This window comes from Lepisosteus platostomus, chromosome 5 (assembly GCF_059453375.1).
Source record: "Lepisosteus platostomus isolate fLepPlt1 chromosome 5, fLepPlt1.hap1, whole genome shotgun sequence".
NCBI lineage: Eukaryota > Metazoa > Chordata > Actinopteri > Semionotiformes > Lepisosteidae > Lepisosteus > Lepisosteus platostomus.
This window is the reverse complement of record NC_142615.1, coordinates 8656211-8672974: the sequence shown is the minus strand read 5'-3', so window position 1 is coordinate 8672974 and position 16764 is coordinate 8656211. Positions and strand designations below refer to the sequence as shown.

Sequence of the window (16764 nt, the reverse complement as noted above, 5' to 3'; positions counted from 1 at the left end):
CATCTTTCGCAAGCTGTATAGATTTCTTTCAAAACAAGTTGTTCCAGAAAGGAAACGGACACTTGCATTCACCTGAATTAAAAGGCATGGGATTTGCCCATAAGGATAAATTCTGTACAGTAAGACAGGAAGAAAGGCACCGCTGGGAATCGGACCCAGGATCTCCTGTTTACTAGACAGGCGCTTTAGCCAACTAAGCCACGGCGCCGGCAAAGTGCTGTCCTTTGACAGCCACTTGGACACGTCTCTACTGCTCTGAGACATCTGCGTTCGGTGTGCACCGAGCCTGCTCGCCTTGCAAGTTGCCTCATTTACATGCGATAGTTCCACCACTAAGAGAAAGGATGAGAAATGGCTTTTATCTGTCACTTTTCATGTCAGAGGATCTCAATCTGCTTTCCCTGTACAAGAGGATGTCCAACTCATGTAGCTAAAGACGTAGACGACAGTGCTCCACTGAAATCTTGATCTCACAACCCTCGGCATGACTCCGCTGTGTTCCGCTTTAGACAAAGGGGGGAAAAGACTTCTTTCATCACACGTTTTGCACTGTTTACGGTGTTTGCAGTGCTCTTTCTTAAATGAAAACCAGGAATCGGCACCATATGAGGTGAGACTAGATAATATTGGAACAAGTAGCCTCGCCATTCCATGCGTGACGTGAGCAAAGTGTAATTCCTGTCTTTATAGTGTGCTTGTTAGAGACATAGCTGGCACCCAGAGCGCTTTAAATCCGGGAGTCAGCAGCCCAAGACAAGAGAGTTTCCTTCGTCTATGTTTTTTGCGTGAAGGGGGAAACCATGCGTGTGCTGCAAACGATCTTAGTATCGAAGTGCCGTCCCACATAACCGATCCGAACAATCTGCTTTACAGAGGAGCACTGCCGGAGCTTATCGTTGGCAAACTGAAGACCAGGCTGACCTCTTCTGTGACTCTTGAACACTGAGTTTCTAGGTTGTGAATTCAAGCTCCACGCTGGCGGGAAATTCCATAGGTAATGATCACATTTTCTTGCATGCTAATCAAAAGAAATATTAAGAAACTTTTCCCGATACCAGTTTTTTACAAAAGTAAAGGCACATGGCACATGTGTGCCACATCACGTCCGAGTTTAGTGACAACTACCTCAGAGATTGTAAGCTGGGTAGTCTCAGATCAGATCACTTTTTTTATCAAAGGTTCAAGCAAACCCAAATACTTTTGCAAGAGACATTTCAGAATCCCAGACAAATCCAGTACGATTGCTGGATCCTTTGAATTCGACTGAACTATAGCACAGATCTGCAGTCCACCATTAGAATACTGTGGGTGTGCTGTATAAGCCATACCGCCCAAAATAGTTCTAAAACAGGAGAAGCATCCTCGTTTAGGAATGTGGTATAAAGTGAAATGGTCTGGGAAGAGTCCTACATTTGAACAGTTCAAAATAGACGTAAAGGGGTATTTACGGACTATTTCGAAATGTAAGAACAAGCTGTGCGGACCTTATCTTTATTTACCTTGTGTAATCGTTTTTCATAAAGTGTAATTGTATTATAGCATGTGCCCCTGACGATTTTCTTGATACGTTATATGTGCTCTTGTTTGTATTGTATGTAGTTTTGTTGTTCAAATAAAACGTAAAAGACACAACTTTCCGGATGCGGCTGCTGTAAAAATAAAATGACATCAAGGGTGCTGTACGCAGAGGTCTGAAACCTGCTCCACAGAAGATCTTTATCCAGAGGTGTTAAAGAATTCGAGATCTCGCCATGAGAGGGGAAGCATCTCAGAAAAAGCAGGTGCAGTCAGTTCCACGGTCATAACGCCACTAAGTCGGGCGACAAGAGCAAAACCCACCCGGCTTCCTCCGGCCAAGTAATGAGACAAAGAAACAGTGCACAGCGGGTAGCGTGGCCGAGCGGTCTAAGGCGCTGGATTAAGGCTCCAGTCTCTTCGGGGGCGTGGGTTCGAATCCCACCGCTGCCAGGTGCTTCTGTCGAGACCCCCTTTCAGCTGGCTTCAGACGAAAGGGAGGGAACTGCTTTTTGGCAGTCTCTCGAGAAACTAAGCAAAGTGTTTAAAGATACTTTCTCAGCTTGACATCAAGGCACAAAACAAAAACCTTCTTGCGTCCTCTCAACCCAAAAGCACTTTGCCACTTTTTGCGTTATGTAGGGAACGATGTCTGCCCAGATCACTTTTGTGTCAATGCAAATCGTAGTGTGCCCTCCGTTTTAATGTTGGCTGTGCTGGCGTGCTGCTTCTGTCTGTGAAACTTGAATGTTCTGCTTCTTCACACCAAATCGTCGGCGGGGGTTGAGCTTGTTAAATCTTTGCGCATAGCGCTCCTTTGGAAGTACTTTGTCCAAGTTCAAAAGCAATCGTGGGATTTACTTCATGCGTGCAAAAAGCATGCCTCGCACGACAGATTTAAATGGGGAATGGAGCCTGCTTCTTGCTGTTTTTCCTGTGGTTGCAGTTACAAAGTTGATCGTGCTTTCACATTCTGTTAACAGTATTCACTGGCTGAGCTTTATCAGTTGGTTGTAAAGGAATCTCTGCTTCGGTTCCAGAAAAGTCATCTGTAGTGTGTTTTTTTCCGTGCCCATGGCAGTCTTTTAAAGCTGGTAGTAATGGCGGCGAAGTTAATTTTTTATCCTCTTTAAAAGAATAAGGACGGGCTGGGGCGAGCTCCATTTACCACTCTTTCAGCTAACCGCCGAACTCGCGAACTGATTACACTGCAGAGCCACAGGCGCCTCGCTTTTCTCCATTCTCTGGGTTAGGGTGAAAAAAAATTTTTGCTGGTATTAGCTGCCCTGCTGGGAGTACCTCTTCTTCACTGATAAGCAAGATTTGTGTTTCATCTTTCGCAAGCTGTATAGATTTCTTTCAAAACAAGTTGTTCCAGAAAGGAAACGGACACTTGCATTCACCTGAATTAAAAGGCATGGGATTTGCCCATAAGGATAAATTCTGTACAGTAAGACAGGAAGAAAGGCACCGCTGGGAATCGGACCCAGGATCTCCTGTTTACTAGACAGGCGCTTTAGCCAACTAAGCCACGGCGCCGACAAAGTGCTGTCCTTTGACAGCCACTTGGACACGTCTCTACTGCTCTGAGACATCTGCGTTCGGTGTGCACCGAGCCTGCTCGCCTTGCAAGTTGCCTCATTTACATGCGATAGTTCCACCACTAAGAGAAAGGATGAGAAATAGCTTTTATCTGTCACTTTTCATGTCAGAGGATCTCAATCTGCTTTCCCTGTACAAGAGGATGTCCAACTCATGTAGCTAAAGACGTAGACGACAGTGCTCCACTGAAATCTTGATCTCACAACCCTCGGCATGACTCCGCTGTGTTCCGCTTTAGACAAAGGGGGGAAAAGACTTCTTTCATCACACGTTTTGCACTGTTTACGGTGTTTGCAGTGCTCTTTCTTAAATGAAAACCAGGAATCGGCACCATATGAGGTGAGACTAGATAATATTGGAACAAGTAGCCTCGCCATTCCATGCGTGACGTGAGCAAAGTGTAATTCCTGTCTTTATAGTGTGCTTGTTAGAGACATAGCTGGCACCCAGAGCGCTTTAAATCCGGGAGTCAGCAGCCCAAGACAAGAGAGTTTCCTTCGTCTATGTTTTTTGCGTGAAGGGGGAAACCATGCGTGTGCTGCAAACGATCTTAGTATCGAAGTGCCGTCCCACATAACCGATCCGAACAATCTGCTTTACAGAGGAGCACTGCCGGAGCTTATCGTTGGCAAACTGAAGACCAGGCTGACCTCTTCTGTGACTCTTGAACACTGAGTTTCTAGGTTGTGAATTCAAGCTCCACGCTGGCGGGAAATTCCATAGGTAATGATCACATTTTCTTGCATGCTAATCAAAAGAAATATTAAGAAACTTTTCCCGATACCAGTTTTTTACAAAAGTAAAGGCACATGGCACATGTGTGCCACATCACGTCCGAGTTTAGTGACAACTACCTCAGAGATTGTAAGCTGGGTAGTCTCAGATCAGATCACTTTTTTTATCAAAGGTTCAAGCAAACCCAAATACTTTTGCAAGAGACATTTCAGAATCCCAGACAAATCCAGTACGATTGCTGGATCCTTTGAATTCGACTGAACTATAGCACAGATCTGCAGTCCACCATTAGAATACTGTGGGTGTGCTGTATAAGCCATACCGCCCAAAATAGTTCTAAAACAGGAGAAGCATCCTCGTTTAGGAATGTGGTATAAAGTGAAATGGTCTGGGAAGAGTCCTACATTTGAACAGTTCAAAATAGACGTAAAGGGGTATTTACGGACTCTTTCGAAATGTAAGAACAAGCTGTGCGGACCTTATCTTTATTTACCTTGTGTAATCGTTTTTCATAAAGTGTAATTGTATTATAGCATGTGCCCCTGACGATTTTCTTGATACGTTATATGTGCTCTTGTTTGTATTGTATGTAGTTTTGTTGTTCAAATAAAACGTAAAAGACACAACTTTCCGGATGCGGCTGCTGTAAAAATAAAATGACATCAAGGGTGCTGTACGCAGAGGTCTGAAACCTGCTCCACAGAAGATCTTTATCCAGAGGTGTTAAAGAAGTCGAGATCTCGCCATGAGAGGGGAAGCATCTCAGAAAAAGCAGGTGCAGTCAGTTCCACGGTCATAACGCCACTAAGTCGGGCGACAAGAGCAAAACCCACCCGGCTTCCTCCGGCCAAGTAATGAGACAAAGAAACAGTGCACAGCGGGTAGCGTGGCCGAGTGGTCTAAGGCGCTGGATTAAGGCTCCAGTCTCTTCGGGGGCGTGGGTTCGAATCCCACCGCTGCCAGGTGCTTCTGTCGAGACCCCCTTTCAGCTGGCTTCAGACGAAAGGGAGGGAACTGCTTTTTGGCAGTCTCTCGAGAAACTAAGCAAAGTGTTTAAAGATACTTTCTCAGCTTGACATCAAGGCACAAAACAAAAACCTTCTTGCGTCCTCTCAACCCAAAAGCGCTTTGCCACTTTTTGCGTTATGTAGGGAACGATGTCTGCCCAGATCACTTTTGTGTCAATGCAAATCGTAGTGTGCCCTCCGTTTTAATGTTGGCTGTGCTGGCGTGCTGCTTCTGTCTGTGAAACTTGAATGTTCTGCTTCTTCACACCAAATCGTCGGCGGGGGTTGAGCTTGTTAAATCTTTGCGCATAGCGCTCCTTTGGAAGTACTTTGTCCAAGTTCAAAAGCAATCGTGGGATTTACTTCATGCGTGCAAAAAGCATGCCTCGCACGACAGATTTAAATGGGGAATGGAGCCTGCTTCTTGCTGTTTTTCCTGTGGTTGCAGTTACAAAGTTGATCGTGCTTTCACATTCTGTTAACAGTATTCACTGGCTGAGCTTTATCAGTTGGTTGTAAAGGAATCTCTGCTTCGGTTCCAGAAAAGTCATCTGTAGTGTGTTTTTTTCCGTGCCCATGGCAGTCTTTTAAAGCTGGTAGTAATGGCGGCGAAGTTAATTTTTTATCCTCTTTAAAAGAATAAGGACGGGCTGGGGCGAGCTCCATTTACCACTCTTTCAGCTAACCGCCGAACTCGCGAACTGATTACACTGCAGAGCCACAGGCGCCTCGCTTTTCTCCATTCTCTGGGTTAGGGTGAAAAAAAATTTTTGCTGGTATTAGCTGGCCTGCTGGGAGTACCTCTTCTTCACTGATAAGCAAGATTTGTGTTTCATCTTTCGCAAGCTGTATAGATTTCTTTCAAAACAAGTTGTTCCAGAAAGGAAACGGACACTTGCATTCACCTGAATTAAAAGGCATGGGATTTGCCCATAAGGATAAATTCTGTACAGTAAGACAGGACGAAAGGCACCGCTGGGAATCGGACCCAGGATCTCCTGTTTACTAGACAGGCGCTTTAGCCAACTAAGCCACAGCGCCGACAAAGTGCTGTCCTTTGACAGCCACTTGGACACGTCTCTACTGCTCTGAGACATCTGCGTTCGGTGTGCACCGAGCCTGCTCGCCTTGCAAGTTGCCTCATTTACATGCGATAGTTCCACCACTAAGAGAAAGGATGAGAAATAGCTTTTATCTGTCACTTTTCATGTCAGAGGATCTCAATCTGCTTTCCCTGTACAAGAGGATGTCCAACTCATGTAGCTAAAGACGTAGACGACAGTGCTCCACTGAAATCTTGATCTCACAACCCTCGGCATGACTCCGCTGTGTTCCGCTTTAGACAAAGGGGGGAAAAGACTTCTTTCATCACACGTTTTGCACTGTTTACGGTGTTTGCAGTGCTCTTTCTTAAATGAAAACCAGGAATCGGCACCATATGAGGTGAGACTAGATAATATTGGAACAAGTAGCCTCGCCATTCCATGCGTGACGTGAGCAAAGTGTAATTCCTGTCTTTATAGTGTGCTTGTTAGAGACATAGCTGGCTCCCAGAGCGCTTTAAATCCGGGAGTCAGCAGCCCAAGACAAGAGAGTTTCCTTCGTCTATGTTTTTTGCGTGAAGGGGGAAACCATGCGTGTGCTGCAAACGATCTTAGTATCGAAGTGCCGTCCCACATAACCGATCCGAACAATCTGCTTTACAGAGGAGCACTGCCGGAGCTTATCGTTGGCAAACTGAAGACCAGGCTGACCTCTTCTGTGACTCTTGAACACTGAGTCTCATGGTTGTGAATTCAAACTCCACGCCGGTGGGAAATTCAATAGGTAATGATCACATTTTCTTGCATGCTTCTGTAGGGTTTGGGCATTTACTTGGACAATTATTAATTGTAGCAGTAAATCACAAAATTGATTCTTTTGATGGCTTTAGAATCCAACCATGCAATATAACTCAAACAACGCACACACAGGTACTAATACACGAGGATACATTTATTAATACATAGAATATGCATATAAACAGATCTTATCGAGAGGGTTATCAGAATACAAAAGATATATATTCAGTCAGTTACAAAGAGTTACATATATCAAGAGGACATACATTCAGTATATCATTCATTTAGACCGTTTCGTAATTGAACTTGGTTATAACTTCTACATTAGATACTCAAAACAAGTACATAACTCTTGTTGGGATAACAATTGAATTCTCGAGCAGTAATGCAGTGAAGTTGAATACTCATCCAATCTCTGGGGATTCAGATCTCCTGCGGGCACAAAGAAACAGTTGCAGGCTGTTGCTGTCCAATCTGCGCTCTCTGGTTCGGTGCCAGGCTGTGCTGTGCGGCTTGTGACGGTGCGCTGCTGATGCTCTCTGAATACTGGCTAGTTAGTTTTGGCTGAAATTAGCGAAGTTTGTGCACAGGAGAAAAGATGACTGTGAGTCCCAGCAGGTCAGGAAGAAGACCAGTTCATTCCTGATGAAGCGCTAGTTCTGAATAGTAATTCAGCTGTCCACAGTTCTGACCTTTTCACCAGGCCTGCTGCTGGTGCTAACCTCGGGTGGATCCTCTGGTTACTCTCTGGCAACCTCCGCTCTCGACTCTTAGAACAAAGGAAAGTTCTGGCACTCGGACACACTGGCCGTTCCGTGGTTGTCCGGGCTGAGTCTCAGGATGGTCAGGAGGCGCGCTGCGAGAATGTCCTGCCCTTGGGAGCCTTCTGCTCCTGGGCCGTCCTGCCCTGGAATTCTCCTTTGAATTCCCTTTAGAAAAGTCCACAGAATTCTACACTTAAGGCTCTCTGTGTTGCCTGTTTTTACCTGGAAGAACTTCAGCTCGTTGATTGGCTGAAAGTTCCATGGGCATCAGAGTCCCACGTGGGTTACTCGGCCCTACCAGTCCCTGATTGGTTGATCAAGGTGAGATATGAGTCACTTACTCCTGACACTTAGGAATGCAATCCAGATGTCCATCTGGCACTCCCTAGACAGATAGGCGCCAATGGATGCCTATTGATCATGATAGCCAGGCTTAGCTAAGTGCACCCCCCCTTGGGAGCTGTCCCTTATCAAAAGAAAACATCTTTAAATCAGCCTGCATGAATAGTTTCTCTGTGGCTGCACCACAGAGATGAACAGAGAGATGAGGCCTCATTTGGGAAAGCACTGAAACACTTAATTCTGTCTTATTAACAAGCATTGCCGCTACACTGGGATAGGACATTCCACACTGGAGTATTATTATTGAGAGACAGGATCACTGTCTGTTCCCCAGGCTGGGGCAGGAGATCCCACACTGTATCATTATTATTGAGAGACAGGCTCACTGTCTCTTCCTTAGGCTGGGAAAGGAGGTCTCACGCTGTATTATTATTATTGAGAGACAGGTTCACCGTCTGTTCCTCAGGCTGGGACAGGAGATCACACACTGTATTATTATTTCTGAGAGACAGGCTCACTGTCTGTTCTTCAGGCTGGGGCAGGAGATCACATTGTATTATTATTTTTGAGAGACAAGCTCACTGTTCCTCAGGCTGGAACAGGAGATGACACACTGTATTATTATTATTGAGAGACAGCCTCCGTGCCCCCCAGGCTGGGTCAGGAGATCACACACTGATCTATTATTATTGAGAGACAAGCACACTTTTTGTTCCTCAGACTGGGACAGGACATCCCACACTGGATTATTATTATTGAGAGACAGGATCACTGTCTGTTCCTCAGGCTAAGAAAGGAGCTCACACACTGGATTATTATTATTGAGAGATAGGTTTACTCTCTGTTCCCCAGGCTGGGACAGGAGATCACACACTGTATTATTAATATTGAGAGGCAGGCTCACTGTCTCTTCCTCAGGCTGGGACAGGAGGTAACACACTGTATTATTATTATTACTGAGATACAGGCTCACTGTCTGTTCCTCAGACTGGGACACGAGATCACACACTGTATTTGTATTATTGAGAGACAAGCTCACTTTTCCTCAGGCTGGGACTGGAGATCACACACTGTTCTATTATTAGTGAGAGACATGCTCACTGTTTGTTCCCCAGACTGGGACAGGACATTCCACACTGGATTATTATTATTGAGAGATAGGTTTACTGTCTGTTCCCCAGGCTGGGACAGGAGATCACACACTGTATTATTATTATTGAGAGACAGGTTCACTGTCTGTTCCTCAGGCTGGGACAGGAGATCACACACTGTATTATTATTATTGAGAGACAAGCTCACTGTTCCTCAGGCTGGGACAGGAGATCACATTGTATTATTATTATTGACAGATAAACTCACTGTTCCTCACTGTTATTATTATTGAGAGTCTGGCTCCCTGTTCCCCAAGCTGGGACAGGAGGTCACACACTGTATTATTATTATTATTGAGAGACAGGCTCGCTGTCTGTTCCTCAGGCTGGGACAGGAGATCACACACTGTACTATTATTATTGAGAGACAGGCTCAGTGTTCCCCAGGCTGGGACAGGAGATCACACACTTTATTATTATTATTGAGAGACAGGCTCACTGTTTGTTCCTCAGGCTGGGACTGGAGATCACACACTGTTCTATTATTATTGAGAAACAGGCTCGCTGTCTGCTCCTCAGGCTGGGACAGGAGATCACACACTGTATTATTATTATTGAGAGACAGGGTCACTGTCTGTTCTTCAGGCTGGGATAGGAGATCACGCACTGTATTATTATAATTGAGAGACAGGCTCGGTGTCTGTCCCTCATGCTGGGAGAGGATATCACACACTGTATTATTATTATTGAGAGACAGGTTCGGTGTCTGCTCCTCAGGCTGGGACAGGAGATCACACACTGTTGTAGTGTGCTCTCACGAGGCACCAGTTCTGTAGGGGTTTGTGCATTTACTGGGACAATTATTAATTGTGGCAGTTAATCACAAAATTGATTCTTTTAATGGTCTCAGAATCCAACCATGCGAGATAACTCAAACAACGCACACACAGGTACTAATACACGAGGATACATTCATTAATATATATAATATGCATGTAAACCAAACAGATCTTATCCTAAGGGTTATCAGAATACAAAAGATATATATTCATTCAGTTACAAAGAGTTACACATATCAAGAGGACATACGTTCGGTATATCATTCATTTAGACCGTTTCGTAATTTAACTTGGTTACAACTTCTGCATTAGATACTCAAAACAAGTACATAACTCTTAGGAATTACATTGATATCAACTGGTTGGGATAACAATAGAATTCTGGAGCAGTAATGCAGTGAAGTTGAATACTCTTCCGATCTCTGGGGATTCAGATCTCCTGCGGGCACAAAGAAACAGTTGCAGGCTTGTTGCTGTCCAATCCACACTCTCTGGCTCCGTGCCAGGCTGTGCTGTGCGGCTTGTGACGGTGCGCTGCTGATGCTCTCTGAATACTGGCTAGTTAGTTTGGGCTGAAACTAGCGAAGTTTGTGCACAGGAGAAAAGATGACTGTGAGTCCCAGCAGGTCAGGAAGAAGACCAGTTCGTTCCTGATGAAGCGCTAGTTCTGAATAGTAATTCAGCTGTCCACAGTTCTGACCTTTTCACCAGGCCTGCTGCTGGTGCTAACCTCGGGTGGATCCTCTGGTTACTCTCTGGCAACCTCCGCTCTCGACTCTTAGAACAAAGGAAAGTTCTGGCACTTGGACACACTGGCCGTTCCGTGGTGGTCCAGGCTGAGTCTCAGGATGGTCAGGAGGCGCGCTGCGAGAATGTTCTGCCCTTGGGAGCCTTTCTGCTCCTGGGCCGTCCCGCCCTGGAATTATCTCACAGCCCTGGAATTCTCCTTTGAATTCCCTTTAGAATAGTCTTGGAGCTCTGTGTTGCCTGTTTTTACCTGGAGGAACTTCAGCTCGTTCATTGGATGAAAGTTTCATGGGCATCAGAGACCCACGTGGGTTACTCTGCCCTACCAGTCCCTGATTGGTTGATCAAGGTGAGATATGAGTCACTTACTCCTGACACTTAGGAATGCAGTCCAGATGTCCATCTGGCACTCCCTAGACAGATAGGCGCCAATGGATGCCCATTGATCATGATAGCCAGGCTTAGCTAAATGCATCCCCATTTGGGAGCTGTCCCTTATCAAAAGAAAACATCTTTAAATCAGCCTGCCTGAATAGCTTCTCTGTGGCTGCACCACAGAGATGAAGAGAGAGATGGGGCCTCATTTGGGAAAGCACAGCAACACTTAATTCTGTCTTATTAACAAGCATTGCCGCTACAATTAGTAGAAAGAAAGATACAATGTTTTGAAAATGTAATATGTTTTAAAGGATTAAAGGGAAAATAAATACTTTATATACGCAAACTAATTCAACTGAGCTCCTCTAAACAATATCGCCTGAAGAATTGCCAAAGCACAGTGTATCAATTTGGGTGACACTGGGGGAAAAGGATCACAACATTCTACACATTCTCACAATATTACACGCACGGAAACCAATATTTACCACTAGGATAGAATGCAGCATAGAACAGTTGGATAGAAGGTTAGTGTAACTCTATAGTGCATCACAGAGGTCAGTCTCTTCCCCCTCATTATGCAGGCTGACTTCACTGTCCTCCAGCGATATTCAGCTGTAATCACTGATGCAGACATGATGTTAATACTCTGACAGCATCTTGGCTGATTTGGTTAAAGTGTTTTCCTATTAAACAGGAGATTCTGCGCTCAAATCCCAGCAGTGTCTTTCTTCCTGTCTTGTCTTACAAAATGTATCACTATGGATGATTACATGCAGCTTGATTTTGTTTAATGCAAGTTTTCATTCCCTTTCTGATGGCTCTCTAAAGTAATTTTTAAAAGTACTAATCGGGATGGATTACTGTACATATCCTCAGTAAAGGGGAATATATAAGTGGTGACTATCCAAATTGCATTTTTGTGTGAAACACATTTCAGAAAATTGAAAACCAATTTTCAAAACTCACAATAACAAGACAAAGGCAAAACATAAGTTCACTTTCACTTTATGCATATTTACCACAACCTTGCCTTCTGATCATAAAAAGTCTTAATTTTAATATAGCAGTTTTAAATGGGACATTCAGAACATGGCATATGAGAATATATGGTTAACCGAGGATGAGCAAAGGATGATCGCACTTTCTGCTTATTGCTATGAACCTACCCCTGGTTATAAAAATGTCTCAAAATTCTGACACTGAGGTGTGAGACACAATGTAACAGGCTCTCATAATCCCGAAATACAAGAAATTTTACTGTAGCGTTTTATAAATTTGACCCTGTGAACATTGCATGTCCCTCCTTACTCATTACCAAAACATCTCAATGTCCCGGCACTATGTACATTTGTAATTACAACACTTCACTGTTTCATTTATGAGTTGTGACATTGTGAACATGGCATGTTAAAGTATATAGAAAATCTAGATCAGAACAGGCTAAATGCAATTCCTAGTGATTTATCATTTTCTTACTTACTAAATGAAAAAAAATATTTTTTCAGTTATTATGACACTTCAGTATGACATAAAATATGCTTCAATGACAGAATAAATAATAATAATAAATAATCATGGAAAAAATACCCAAAGTGGACATTCATAGTTGTGATTATAGAATGTTAGATATCGGGTGGGTAGCTGCGTCAGCATGCGTAGGCTGCAAAGGAACAAGTAAAGGACTATTCCAGCTGAAAAGAGAAGAAAAGAATCACAATGTTTCGGCTGTGGAGCCTTCTTCAGGTGTCCGAAAGACAGGGCAGTAAGCAAAGATAATTTTCTTTTTATCTTTGCTGAATGCAGTTTATCGCTGATGACATCAAAGACATTAAGGACATTAAGGAGTTTTTACGGCTAACAGCTCCACATCAACTTCCTTTCATAACTTTCATAACTAACCTCATCAGATCCTTCAACTCTTTTCTTGGGTGAATATGGTTTTCTGGGGAGTTGCGATGTTGGGCATACAGTAACTGGACATTTCCCGGTGATTCTGACACGTGTTAAGCACTCGCATTTCCTGCAAATATTAAAATGGTAAAGGTTTCGCTGAGAAATCCAATCGACCTTTGCGAAGACAATGTTTACATCGCAACAGAAACCCGTCCTTTGGTGGACTCAAACCACCGACTTTTCAGTTAACAACCGAATGCGCCACACAGACGGAATGGTGGATTCGTGTCTCACATCACAACTTTCCGGTTAAAAAAAAATATTTTTTTGCCAGCTGGCAATATTTCTTCTGCACTGATAATCAAGAATTGAATTTAATTACTCGCAAGCTGTGTGAATTTCTTGAAATACAAGTTTTCCAGAAAGGAAATGAATACATGCATTTAACGAAATCAAGCCCTTTGTGATAGTCCGAAATGGTACGTTATGTACCACAAGATAGGAAAAAAAACATGATTGGGATTTTAAGCTACTGTACGTGACCTATGGTACCAGACCGGGGTAAAGTTAGCTTGAAGTTCGAAAACGATTTTGGCACGCCTGTAGCGTTTACACGAAACCTCTTAGAATCGCGAGAATACTTGCTTTGTGCATAAAATACATTGTGAATGCTTTCTCAGCCTTTACTTTTTCGTTTATATTACATTTTTTTGGACCAAGCACGAATATTCTTTTGTCCATATCTTCGCAACGGAAGCACAGAACGCCTTCAAACCAAATGCATTTTAAAGACCACGACGTGGATATTTCCACAGCCTCTACATCAAAGTATCAGTGAGCTAATTATCTTTTTTTAAACCTCCGGTTTTTCATCGATGAGTAATTACGCACTAACTGGAACCCGGGGGACCGCTGTATACACAAGTTCACAACGCGAGAAATACTGTTCAATACGGCTTCATGCGAAAAACCCGTATATGACCATAGGAAGCATAACTGTGCAGTCTCCAATTACCCAGACTGTAAGCACGGGAATAAAGCTTTGTCTGAATTCTGAAACCCTTCCTTTACGTCCTGTTTTCATTCAGGTAAGAGTCAACTATATGCAAAATACTACTGACAGCAAGAAGATTAAAATATTCTTTACTCAGCAGCTTATTAAACACAGCTCCCATGATGTTCAAACCGATTTTTTACACAGAACACTGACACAGCTTTGCGTTCTGAATCTCTTTTTCTCGTGTGTTTATTTAATGTGGCACAATGTACTGGGATAGGGGTATTCTGTTCACAACCCAATAGCATTTAAACCACAGCACCCACAATGCTGCAAGTAAGTGTTTTGCACACTAAGCAGAGAGCGATGTCTTCCTCGTTAGTATAGTGGCAAGTATCCCCACCTGTCACCCGGGAGACCAGGGTTCATCAGGACATGCATTGAAGTGAAAGCAGGATGCGCTGCGACATCCACTGTGCAGACCCGCCACACTAAGAGGTGAGTGGGTCTGTTCGATCACAGCGCTAGGCGAATCCCTAAACAGGGTGCGTGGCAACAAACGAAACGGGCCTGTTTCCGCCCGGTTTCGATCCGGGGAAATCGGGCCCAGTAGTGGCGGGATCTGTACAGTGCATGTCGCAGCGCTTCAATGTGCTTCCTGATGTCCTACCCCGAGTGCAGAAAAGACAGCATCCACAGCAACAACAGCTCAGGTCTCTGCACAGGAGCTAAGCTGCCCTCATCTCCTCTGCGGCTCCTGCGGAGTGGAGTCCTGCCTGGAGCCGTGTTTGCAGGCGGCGGCTCCCCGCGCCCTGTCTGGGCGTCGTGTCCAAGAGCTCCTGGGAGGAAGAGAGAGCCCTCCCACTCGGGGGCTTTTCCACGGTCTGTGTGAGGAGGGGCGGGTGTGTCCAGTAGCTTATCGAGCGGAAGCCTGGGGCGGCGGAGAGCTGTGATCGTGCAGGCCTTGAGGTGTCACCTCTTTGTCTGCTTTCCCGCCCCCCCTCCGCCCAAGCTCTGCTCCAAAGTAGCCCGGCAACCCCTCACACCTGCACGTGTCACAACCTAAGGTGCGGTCATGAGACACCCATGGCGTGTCGTTCTGTTCTTGCTAATTGTTTCCTGCCCGTCGCAGGCAGGAGTCCATGCGAGGAAGATGCGCTGGACAGAGCTCAGAGGGCGCAGCTGGGTGGCTTTCCTTCTGAGTGACATTCCTGCAACACTCTCCCGCTACTCTTGGTGCGCTCATGCCACAACACAGGAAGGCTGGAGCAGGTGGCTGTGGGCTTTGCGTACTGCCGAAATAGCTCAGTTGGGAGAGCGTTAGACTGAAGATCTAAAGGTCCCTGGTTCGATCCCGGGTTTCGGCATTTTGTTTCATCGCGCCCTTTGTTCCTCTCTCCAGCGCCACCTGCCTAAAGTGACGCGTCCCTTTCTCAGCCCGAAACGCAAGCGAGACACCAGCAGCAGTCCCTACAGGTTTCCGAAGGGTAGCGGCTATCACGTTCGCCTAACACGCGAAAGGTCCCCGGTTCGAGACCGGGCGGAAACAGCCTCATTTTGCACGCTCCTGTACTTCACAGAGGTCTTGAGCGACCGGTCATTTGTTCCCAATGTATTTCCGGTGCCTTCGTGCACTCTTGTACCAAACGCACGTTCCTTCTGTACGCGGAGCCGATCATTTGCAATTGGGCTGTGCCGACAGACCAGGTCGAGCTCTGTCGGCTCAAAAGCAGCGCAGGACCTGCAAGAAAAACAGAAAGATTAGCATCCAGCGGGGGCCTCTTAGTGAGCCCAAGAGCTCATCAAGAATCGGCTCCAGCAACAGGGCTGGGCGCATTGTTCCATTCTCCGCCCACTCTCGGTGTAAACAAGTCCCTCCTGGTCTCTGCTTGAAATGCACTTTCCTGCGTTTGCTTTGGTGTAACTGGCTTCCCCTGCATGGGCGAATGTGAAGAAGATCCTTAGTAAGTCATTGAAGAAAACCGAGAAGAGGTCGGAGTGGCCTCTGTCGTTCATCAACGATCCAGTCAGGCAGTACTCCTCTGTAAAGCGCCGTTCGTTCACGTCGATTGGCTTTTTTTTGCCTTCATTCGTGCGAGTAGTAAAAGCAGACGCCCCTATTCTGCCGTGACCCGGATTCGAACCGGGGTTGTTGCGGCCACAACGCAAAGTACTGACCACTATACGATCACAGCGAGTTACCGAGACACACACGGCAGGGCGGAAAGGGCTGTGTTCTCTTCGTGTGACATAATTCGGAAAAGTCCTGACGTTGCATTTCAACTGAGCCCCAGTATACATCGACCCTTCGACACTCTGAGTGACAACTCTCTTGCGTGTTTTCTCATATTTATGTAGTTTGCTCGCATGATGCCGGGAACAGCATGGTTGTTCGCTGCCATATAGTCTAGCGGTTAGGGTTCCTGGTTTTCACCCAGGCGGTTCGACTCGGTTTTGCCTCCTGCTTTCCAAAAGATCAGCACCGTGTACGAAAGAGCCGCATTAAAACTACTCGAACGTGCAAAACGTGCGAGAAGAGGGGGCGCTTGTTTCCAACCGAAACTCCTCGCGTGTGAGACGAGCTGATCATCGCTGTGGGAGGGTTACTCTGGTAGACAGGGCTGACCTTCGGCAATAGGATTTATAGTCTCCAAGATGATATTTGCACTTTCTGGAGAGGCGATTTTCTCCACTTCAGTAGCCCGATTTCGTCGATTGCGTGGAGAGGGCTGTAGAATGTGGCGCCGCCTTTCCTGCTCCGTCCATGACAGGCGTGCTGGTCTCTGGAGAGAGAGCACGGTCCATCAGCGCACTCCAATAAAGGCACTGGAAGCAGCTGAATCGCATTGGCGAAGCTCACGGCTGGGCCGCTGGGCACGTCTTACCACCGTTTCCGTAGTGTAGTGGTTATCACGTTCGCCTCACACGCGAAAGGTCCTCGGTTCGAAACCGGGCGGAAACAGACATCTTTTGTCGCCAGGCACAAAAGGGGATTGGGGATTCGCCTAGC

General features: G+C 45.6%; 7 non-coding genes across 7 annotated transcripts; 4 read left to right on the top strand and 3 right to left on the bottom strand.

Moving 5' to 3' along the window:
- Positions 1-134: 134 nt before the first annotated feature.
- trnat-agu (transfer RNA threonine (anticodon AGU)) lies at positions 135-208 on the bottom strand. Its single transcript has one exon. It is a non-coding gene; the product is annotated as a tRNA-Thr (tRNA).
- Positions 209-1886: 1678 nt separating this feature from the next.
- Positions 1887-1968, top strand: trnal-aag (transfer RNA leucine (anticodon AAG)). The gene has a single exon. It is a non-coding gene; the product is annotated as a tRNA-Leu (tRNA).
- Positions 1969-2980: 1012 nt separating this feature from the next.
- Positions 2981-3054, bottom strand: trnat-agu (transfer RNA threonine (anticodon AGU)). Its single transcript has one exon. It is a non-coding gene; the product is annotated as a tRNA-Thr (tRNA).
- A 1678-nt stretch (positions 3055-4732) lies between these two features.
- Positions 4733-4814, top strand: trnal-aag (transfer RNA leucine (anticodon AAG)). Its single transcript has one exon. It is a non-coding gene; the product is annotated as a tRNA-Leu (tRNA).
- A 10234-nt stretch (positions 4815-15048) lies between these two features.
- On the top strand, positions 15049-15121 carry trnaf-gaa (transfer RNA phenylalanine (anticodon GAA)). Its single transcript has one exon. It is a non-coding gene; the product is annotated as a tRNA-Phe (tRNA).
- A 756-nt stretch (positions 15122-15877) lies between these two features.
- Positions 15878-15949, bottom strand: trnah-gug (transfer RNA histidin (anticodon GUG)). Its single transcript has one exon. It is a non-coding gene; the product is annotated as a tRNA-His (tRNA).
- A 694-nt stretch (positions 15950-16643) lies between these two features.
- Positions 16644-16716, top strand: trnav-cac (transfer RNA valine (anticodon CAC)). The gene has a single exon. It is a non-coding gene; the product is annotated as a tRNA-Val (tRNA).
- Positions 16717-16764: the final 48 nt, after the last annotated feature.